Source organism: Danio rerio, chromosome 6 (assembly GCF_052040795.2).
Source record: "Danio rerio strain M-AB ecotype USA chromosome 6, GRCz13ab, whole genome shotgun sequence".
Lineage (NCBI taxonomy): Eukaryota > Metazoa > Chordata > Actinopteri > Cypriniformes > Danionidae > Danio > Danio rerio.
In genome coordinates, this window is record NC_141026.1 from 28,248,008 (window position 1) to 28,258,189 (window position 10,182).

General features: G+C 35.8%; 1 protein-coding gene and 2 long non-coding RNA genes across 4 annotated transcripts in view; 2 read left to right on the forward strand and 1 right to left on the reverse strand.

Moving 5' to 3' along the window:
* Positions 1–10,182, forward strand: part of kyat3.2 (kynurenine aminotransferase 3, tandem duplicate 2) — an 808,585-nt gene that overhangs the window by 755,434 nt on the left and 42,969 nt on the right. The gene's annotated exons all lie outside the window — the stretch shown is intronic.
* LOC147836362 (uncharacterized) overlaps positions 1–10,182 on the reverse strand; it is a 145,493-nt gene that overhangs the window by 103,382 nt on the left and 31,929 nt on the right. The window lies entirely within an intron of this gene.
* On the forward strand, positions 1,774–4,904 carry LOC147843525 (uncharacterized). Its single transcript, XR_015492923.1, has 4 exons — positions 1,774–1,872; positions 3,199–3,274; positions 3,351–3,417; positions 3,896–4,904. It is a non-coding gene; the product is annotated as an uncharacterized LOC147843525 (long non-coding RNA).

Here is a 10,182-nt window from a genome sequence, read left to right on the forward strand (position 1 = left end):
AACTCACACTGCTTCATTCACACAAATTGCGTCATCGCATATCGCGCCTCAGGAAGTTTGTTTGTGTCTTTGCAGTGTCTTAACATGTAAATCACTCACACTAATGCTTCTTCCGTTTCTGGTGTGAACACAGCATTATAGTGTGTTTAGGGTAGTTAATTTGGTGCAGACCATTGAGAAATAAATAAATTAAAATTATAGGTAATTTAAAAAACAAATATTCCACAAACCTGCTATGGAAACAGCTTTTTCACAGGTCACCTGGTGTATTTAGTCACATGATCATTCTTTAAAAAGGTTAACTTGTTAATAAAGGATCGGCAGCAGAACCACCCCTCACTTTGTCTTCTTAACCAATCACTTACTCCCCAAAAACTTATTTGAGGCAGAACAGCCCTCTAGCACTGTTCTTTTAGTTCTCTCCAACCTACTCTCCCTCCCTCTATTTCCTCACTTCCCATTATCAATCCTATAACCCTCTCTTCCCTCTTAAGTTGAATTGTGGGGTCCAAGCATTTTAGCAAAATATTACAGAGATGGTACCCCCACTCTGAGTCTCATCATCGCAGAACACTTGATCAACCTACCTTTTCACTGTTTATCCTCTTATTTCCATTTGCCTTCATCCCACTGTTCCCTTACCATCCCTTTTATTCCTGCATCCCTACAATAAAGTCTAGCTCAAAGTGTGGCATGGTTCAAGCTGGTGAAATTAATGCTTTACATATGCTTTTATTTGTAGAAACTGGCTCCACTAGCTATGGTGCTGCAAGAGCTACAGTAAAAGAAGCCCTGATGCATTGCACAACTCATAAAAGTTGATCTGGCATTTTCAATGCCTGAAAGGAATCGTAATGAGAATGTAGCTCCTAGGAGAGGAAATAGGAAATACATGTATGCTGTATGCATGAGCACATTTTAGGGTGGCATCTTGTGACATCCCATCCTGTTTTCCTTTCACTTTATGCATTCATATTTGACATGAATTTAAAACCCACACCAACATTGAGAGAACATGCAAACTCCATACAGGAAAGCCACCTAACCCAACCAGGTCTCAAACCAGCAACCTTCTTGCTGCCCTGAAGATGAATTCTATCAATAATGTTTGCCTTTTATAAATAACCTTTTATCAACTATTAGTGTATTGCAGTAATAAAGCTATGTTGTTTAATAAAGATAAAAGTTTTCTGGTATTTAAATAACAGCCTGACTTGAGTATTTCAACATTGCAATAGTGGAAGGCCAAGACTCCAGTAAACCTGAGAGGCAAGTTTGGCTGGAAGTGCGCTCCGACCTAATCCCACCCTGACCCAACCTCTACCTCCTCATCCTCTTCCTCCAGAGACCCAAACTCAGACCTGCATTCCTTTCTCTAATGCTCTACTTAATCAGTCAGTGTGCAAAATATGAAACGTACGGCAAACTGGATTCAACCCAACACTGATGAGAGTGTAAGTCATGTTCTGTCGGACCAATCTCGAGGCTGAGGTTTATACTAATGCATGATTTACAATGAATTCGCTGTCCAGTTGCAAGCCTGATCGTCGAACAGAGCTTGGAGGAAATTTCAGCCTGTGCTGCTAAAAAACAAAGTCACATTTAAGTGTGGCTGGTCAACAGCCCCTTGTGGTTTGTATCAACTTCCTAAAGTGGACACAGTGATTTACACAGTGTGTCTATCAGTCGTTTAGGACTGGTGGTTGGTCAGCGGTGTGTTGATGACAAGCCTGCTGTGCGCAGCATTAGGTTATAAATAGATCTTTAAAGCCAAGTGGCCATTGGAACTCATACGTATCTGTCGCTTGTTAAACAGCCACAAAATGACCTGCCACCAAAATGGAAATACGCTCCACTTCACCAAACGCTAAGGTCAGCTTATAGCCTTGTTTTCAAAAATCTGTAAGTGATTTTGAGGTGTACCACTACTCTCCTGCAGCCATAAGGCATTATGTTTTTGAGCACCTTACATTTGTATGTGATTTATCTTTACGGATTTGGCCATTTGCCTCTGCATCAAATTTCTGCTGTCAAACAGAGTAGAAGAACGCTGGGAAATAAAATGCGTGGCATAAATAATGCTCTAAATTTATATCCTCTTCTTCTGAGGAGCAATCGAGGCTCCTGGTGAGATTGGGACAATAGTGCAAAAGTCTCCTTCAACCCTCATCTTCACAAACTTTTCTGTACTCTATTTGGAAGACAAATCACCCAGCTGGCCGGTCAGATTTCACAGGGCTTTTCTGAGTCCTCAGCTTTGATTTGAGACACCTGTCTGCGCTCCGAGCTGTTTCTGATTTGGTCGCTTTTCAGATTCTAGTGAATGATACTCACAGGTTTTGACATTTCCACCCCACCCTAATTGTCCTGCTGCTAACATCAGTTATATTATCTTACCGATCAAGGCAGTTTGCAGTTACAGAATACAGGGGGTGGTCCATAGACTGAACCTGACACCCCGAAGCATTGTGGCTCAGGGTAAGTCACACCTCTTCATTGTATGGGAAAGATGGGAAGAGGTTGAAGGCCTCTCAGTTTTCTCCAGCTGGAGGATCACTGCAGGCCCTTGAGACATTAGCACAATGACACCAGACATGTGACTCGTCGACTCATAATCCAGTTGTCCAGATTGTGAGTGAGTGATCGCTGAGTGTTTACATCTGAGTGAGAGCAAAAGTTCAAGGGTCATATAGAGCACTATAACAGAAAACACTGATTTATTCACTTTGATTTGGTCCAAAGTACCAGGTGTCTGTATTTCCTGTAAAATAAAAGGTCACCTTTTTTAAGGAAGAACAACTCATGATGATCACTGGCAATACAATGAATACATTCATAAAATCATTCATTTTCCTTTGGCTAAGTCTCTATATCAGAAGTCACCAGAGAGACCATGGGCGTGGTAGTGGGGGGGAAAGTGGACCTGACTACCCAGGGCCCCGTCTAGGGAGAGGGCCCTTTGAAATCCCACCAATTTTTTATTATTATTATTTTTTTTTGTAGCCTACTTCGAATTAATTGGCCCCTCCAATTGATGTCAATGTCATTATTTATTTCAAAATATATTGATACATATTGATATATATATATAAAATAATAAGTTTATTTTAAAAACTTTCTCCACTTGATTAATCTTATTAAATTATAGCTTTGGATGGATTCCTTCATATTTTTTGTATGTCACATCTTATGTTCCAGAAATTGATTTTACGGCAGCACTTCTCATGTTGCCAGCCTTGTTTAGTGAGAGACTTCAACATTTCGTTGTGCTCAGGTGCGTAAGTTGTTTTTTTTGTTTGGTATATGCTGTGATACATGCATTTTATAATTCTTGATATTCTTTATATTAGGATGGCGCAGTGGCTTACAGCAAGAAGGTCGCTGGTTCGAGCCTCGGCTGGGTCAATTGGCATTTCTGTGAGTAGTTTGTATGTTCTTTCCATGTTCGTGTGGGTTTCCTACAAGTGCTCCTGTTTCTCCACAAGTCCAAAGACATGCGCTATAGGTAAATTGGGTAATCTAATTTGTCTGTAGTGTGTAAGTGTGTGTGTGTGTGTGTGTGTGTGTGTGCGTGTGTGTGTGTGTGTGTGTGTGTGTTTGTGTGTGTGTGTGTGTGTGAACAAGTGTGTATGGATGTTTTGTAGTACTGGGTTGCAGCTGGAAGGGCATCTGCTGCGTAAAACATATGCTGGATAAGTGACGACCCCTGATTGATAAAGGGACTAAGCCGAAAAGAAAATGAATGAATGAATGAAATGTATATTAGTCTTTTTAACTGTTATAGCTTTTTTTCCAAATCAGATTTTAATAATTTTACTTTCTATGCATGTTGATTTTCTCTTCAACAGTGATGGAGTGACTGATATGAATGTAATTATTGCTTTGTCATTTACAGTGTACCATCTTCACCATAGCCGACAGTTCAAGTACAGGGGGACACCGCCGACTGGAAAACTGTGTTAACAAGACGAGTCGCAGCAGTCTTCAGAGTTGATGGGATTGCGATTGGCCGGGCGTGGTGTGGACGAATATACATTTTTGACATCTCCATCTCATTTAAAGAACACCTTGATGTTTCTGCAGTGTAATGTTTTGAATGAACTGTGGATGGTGACAAGCCTCGACCTACTCCAGTTATCAGAGTGAATAACCTTGTTTTTTGTTTTTCTATATGCTCTTGGATAATCACAATCATCAAGTTAATTCAGCACACTGCTCTCATTCATGCATGAAGCAAATTTTTTAAATAACAAAATAACTGGTCCTAATAATTATTGACTATCAAAGAAGATTTTCCAGCTATGCAGAGTGCCTTACATGTCATGTTTACCAAAAGCATAAACATATTGCGTTACAACAAATTACACACTCCACTTGAGGAAGTTGAGGAGGAATCTACTTGTGTTTTTGGTTTTCTGCACTGTTGAAACAATTTCAAGAGAAACACTGTCTTTGTTCTGAAATACAGAGAAAATGTTAATGACAAATTATTTATTATGATTGAGTATTCTGGCTAAAGACAAACACTTTGGACTTTATAAAGTGCAGGACTTGATGTAGCCTGTGTAATGTGTTTATAAATCTTAAACAGTATTCTAAATAGAGGTACAAAAATTGTACTCTTTAGGGTACCACCCCAGTGATGGGCTACTTGTACCCTAAAAGGTACAATTTTGTACCTTTTTTTTCCGAGAGTGTATGGACTCTTTAGCTTACCCAACTGACCTATAGCCCATGTCTTTGGACTTGTGGGGGAAACAAGAGCACCTGGAGGAAACCCATGCAAACACAGGGAGAACATGCAAGCTTCACACAGAAATGCCAACTGGCCCAGCCGAAGCTTGAACTAGCGACCTTCTTTTTGTGAGATGAAAGCGTTACCCACTGTGCCACCACACCGCCCCAAATAAAATAATATAACAAAATGATTTGTTACAATGCACTTATTTTATACACACGTTTTCATAATTACATTGTTTAGCCCACCCTTAAAGGTAACCTAGAATGAAAATCTGGGTATACCAAGGCATAGAATATTAAAAGATCAGTAGGCTATATTGAAATGGATATATACTGTGAGCCTTAGACAACAATGTTTCCTTGTTTTCATGTAAATTCCAAGAGTGTAAAACACCTGTGGACAATGGGCCAATCAGAAGACAAAACAAACTGTGGCTAGACTCAAAGGCCATACAATCTGCAGTTGCATGAACTCCTAATTTGGGTCGTTCATCCGGACCTGACGAGCAGCCATGTCATCAAGCCCTGAGATCATTAATATGCATGCTGGTTCAAAAAGCAACAACGCTTTTTAGTGAGACAAAATTGAGCATTTTCCTCCCTTCGTTATTTTGAGCATACATTTCACTTACTATGTGTGTGAGACTTTTATTTTAAAAACGCGAGCCAAGTTGATTACTGCGCGTTACTGGCCAACGACATGTAAAGTCTTGATAGGATACACAGCCGGCCGGACGTGCGATATGCACATCAATATAGCAGATTTTTTTTATGACATTCTATACAATAATTAATATTTTTACAGTACTGAGATGTTTGGGTTTAGGGTTAGGGTATTGGTAAACGTTAAAAATAACATTTATTGGGTAATTTAATAGATAAATAAATAATACCTGGTACAACAACTACTGTTTTTACTTTACTGTGACAGATGTGTTTAGGGTTGGGGTAGGGGTGTAGGTTAATAAAATACAATTAATGGGAAATTTAATAAATAACATAAATCATTTTCATTACCTTCCGGCCGCAACCATATCTGACCTAGCAACAACCGCAACAACAGCACAAGACATGTTTCAATATTGCCCCAGGACGCAAAATGCAAGGTACATATATTATACATATTATACATTTATTGATCTCCGCTCTGAAGAGGCATAAGTTATGTTTAGTTACATCTTTTGTTAATTTTGTTAATTAATCATATTTATTATGAAATTTGATGCTAATTTTTTAACAAACATTCTGCTCAAATCTCATATGTTTATGCAGAGGTTGATAATAATTCCTAGCAGTGTTTTCATTTTACTACAGCTTCAAATTACAATGCCAAACATCTCTATCAGTCTCTTTTGTCAAGGTTAATTATATTTCACCTTTATTAACAATTACGACATTAGCCATATATGGTCAATCACCTTCTGATTCTAATGGTATTTTATGGAGTAATAAATGTATTTCTAGAGATGTTTTGAACTTACCGAAGCCATACATCTACTATGTAGATATCAGAAAACAATTTAGCTTAATAAACCATGGCAGTATATGGCACCTTTAAACCTACCCGTATCATCAGACTTGTCCCCTAACCTTATCCATAGCCCACCTTTATGGTGTTGTGCACTACAATATGACCACAATAAATAATAATAATATTTTTTTTTAATGTAAGTACTAGTAGTGAAGGCCTCCTAATAAAGTGGGGCCTAAATTGTTTTTAATGGTTCACGTATAAACCTAAAACTGAAAAGCCAAGCATATTTAGACTATATACATAAGTTGTGTAACGGATCACAAAAGCTTGGATCACAGTACGTTTTTTGAGTTGGTTCAGACAATTTTTCGGATCAGCACAAAAGGGATCAGACAAAAGTCAGTTGATTTCCATTTATTTACCAATTCCATTTATTTCATTTCCATTTAATATGATTTTTTTTTCTTGTTCAAATTAATCATACAAGGCTGTGCTAAATATTTTGTCCAGTGTTCATTTGTATTTAATAAATATAAATTATATACTTTTATGAATTATATTTATTGAATTATATACTACACGAATTAAATTATTTGCCCTTCAAGGTTTAATGTTTAAGACTTTGGTAATTACATCCAAATTAAAAGATTGTAATTACATATGTACTGCGTATATACATGTATAAATACACAAATACTGTACATGAAATTTACAATGAAGCGTTTAGGTTTAAAAAATGCTATCTTGGAGGTAATTACAATATAACTACATGGTAATTAAGTTTGTAATAACGTGTACAGTGTATATTTATGTATACATCACTGTAATTAAACAAATACCATTCATGCAATATACAAAGAAACATTTACATTTAAAAATATTATCTTTGGTGTAACTACAATAAAATTACAATATAATGACACAGTAATTGTACACAAGATAAAAGTAATTACATGTGTGTATAGCAATTACATATTACCTCTCAGATAACATTAAATAGTTTACCAATGTAATTACAATGTCATTACATCCAAAATAAACGTTTGAAATTACATGTACTGTGTATATTTACATATAAATACACAAAGACTGTTCAGTATTGTACTAATATACAAAGAAAGGTATTTATAAATAGTATCTTGGCTGTATTTATAACATTATAGCAATGTAATTACAATGTAATCACTTAGTAATCACAATGTAATGACACTGTAATTGTACACAATATAAAACTAATTGCATGTGTACTGTCTAAATGTATGTATACAACTGTAAAAAATACTCTAAATGCAATATACAAAGAAACATTTACATTTAAAAATATTTTCTTGGATGTAACTACAATGTGATTGCAATGTAATGACATGGCAATTTCAGTGTAACAACATAGTAATTACATCCAAGATAAAAGTTTGTAACTACATAAGTACTGTGTATATTTATGCACACAACTATAAATAAACAAATACTATACATGAAATAAACAAAGAAATATTTTAGAATGTAATCACATATGACATCTTGAGGCTGATTTATACTTCTGCGTCAAATGCCGGCGTATGCTACGGCGCTGACGCATAGCCCTTCGCCGTGGCCGTCGGCGTGGCTGACGTGCACTTCTCAAAATTTGTAACTACACGTCGCAACGACGCATAGAGCAAGCTCTATTATTGGTCGGCTTGGTATCGCTGACGAGTCTGGGCGGGACCGAGAGCCGCGCGAATGGCGCGAGCGATTGTTTACAAGTGTGGAGTCCCGTGAAGGAGCTCTGGATGGAAAGTTTTGTTTTGTGTTTACCTCATAGTTAAAGTTGTTGCACGTCCGCCGGTTCCTGCCTCAAAATGAGCGAGTTTGAGTCACATGTACAACCAGGAAGTGTTTAGGAAACGCAAAACAGAAGCAAAGAAACTCGACACAGAGGAACATTTACACATCACTGGCAACTAGCGTTTTGGAAGTGTTAATGCAGACCAACAGAGATAGCGCGCAGAAGTATTAATGCACAGCTGCGCGCGTTGCCTGTGCCGTGAGTTACGCCGGTCACTTGACACAGAAGTATAAACCAGGCTTTACATGTCTACTGTGTATATATATATGTGTGTATATTTATGATTTACAAATACTGTGCATGAAATAAACAAAAAAAATTTACAATACTATCTTAGATGTAAAAAAATAAAATAAAAAACAATGTTCTAACAATGTAATTACAATGTCATAATGTAGTAATTATAACGTAATGACATAGTAATTACATCAAAACAAAAGTTTGTAGACCTCAGATTAATAAAGGGACTAGGCCGAAAAGAAAATGACTGAATGAATAAAAGTTTGTAACTGCAATGTAATGACATAGTGATTACAATGTACTGTAACAACACAGTAAATACATCCAAGATAAACGTCTGTAATTACATAGGTACTGTGTATATTTATGCACACGACTATAAAGAAACAAATACTTTACATGAAATATGCAAAGAAACATTTGCATATATTATCTTGGATGTAACTACAGCGTAATTACAATGTAAAAGCCAGTAATTACATACAAGATAAAAGTTTTTAATTGCAGATTACTTACATGTGTACTGTGTATATTTAAGTATAAACTATAAATACACACTGTACATTACATATACACAGATACACATTGATAGCTTCTGGGATGTGTTTATAATGTAATAGCAATGTAATTATGTTCAAGATAATAGTTCGTAATTACATTACATCTGTATTTTGTATAATTACATAAATATCTAAAAATATACAAATACAGTACATGAACTATACAAAAGAAGCATTTACCTTTATAAATATTATCATGGTCGAAACCATCATAAATTTACGATGTAATTACAATGTAACGACAGTCATTGCACACATGTACAAACATGTTTATAAATCAAGATTAAAGTTTAGTTACATATTGCTTACATTTTTAAAGAATTGTTTCTTTTTTTAACAATGTAAAATGTTACATTTCATCTCAATGTCAAAAAAACGCTTTTAAATCATCACATTTACACACATTTTCAGTTTCTGCTTAATTTAATGTGGTGTAGCATTATTTAGTTGACTCTAATTTTGTGTTTCTTTCTAGTCTTTCCCACTTTCCCCCATGGAGCAATCCGGTGAAAAGACAAAGAAAGCTGATCCTGATTGGCCCTCGTGCAAAATGCTGATTGGCTCAAAGAAAGAACCTTATAGAGCCAAGCCAGAGTTTGACTTTGTAGATAAAACTTTTTTATATATATATATACACAATCTTAAAATGTAAACAACTTATTAAAAAAACACAATGAAAATAAGCTGTCATTTAATATGAATAAGTGAATAACTCAATTTTGACAAAAACTATCAGATAGAACCTTATAATTCTAAGGTGAGAGTATGCAAATATCATTTATCATTCATGTTGCATGGGTTTCAATTGAGATCATGATCTTTTAATGGTTAATTGTGACGCTTTACACTGAATGCATTAATGCAGGCTAAACAAACAGTGACAGAAAACACCTTTAAGTGATATCCTAAGAAAGCAATTTGAAAAGTCACACTCTTGATTGTTGTAAATATTGGATTGACCCACAAGTTCAAAAGAGTTATTAATCTTCAGGGCATGTGCGTTGGTTGTGATCTGCATAGGTCACGGATCAACTGTGATCCATTACACCCCTAATATACACTATACATATACACAGTATGTAAACGTAAATTCACAATATGCTGAATGTTGATGAAATATTACCATGCAAACATTTCAATTTGGACAAAATTGACATTCTATTACATGAAATCACTTCTGTAAATTACATTTGATGCAAACACCAAAATGGAACTTTACATTACTCAAGGCCTATAGATTTCCTATCAGCATAATTATGTGTATGAATCTTTAATAGTAACATATGTCATTTCTTTTTGAGAAACAACAAATTATAACAATTATCATATAAAGACCCATT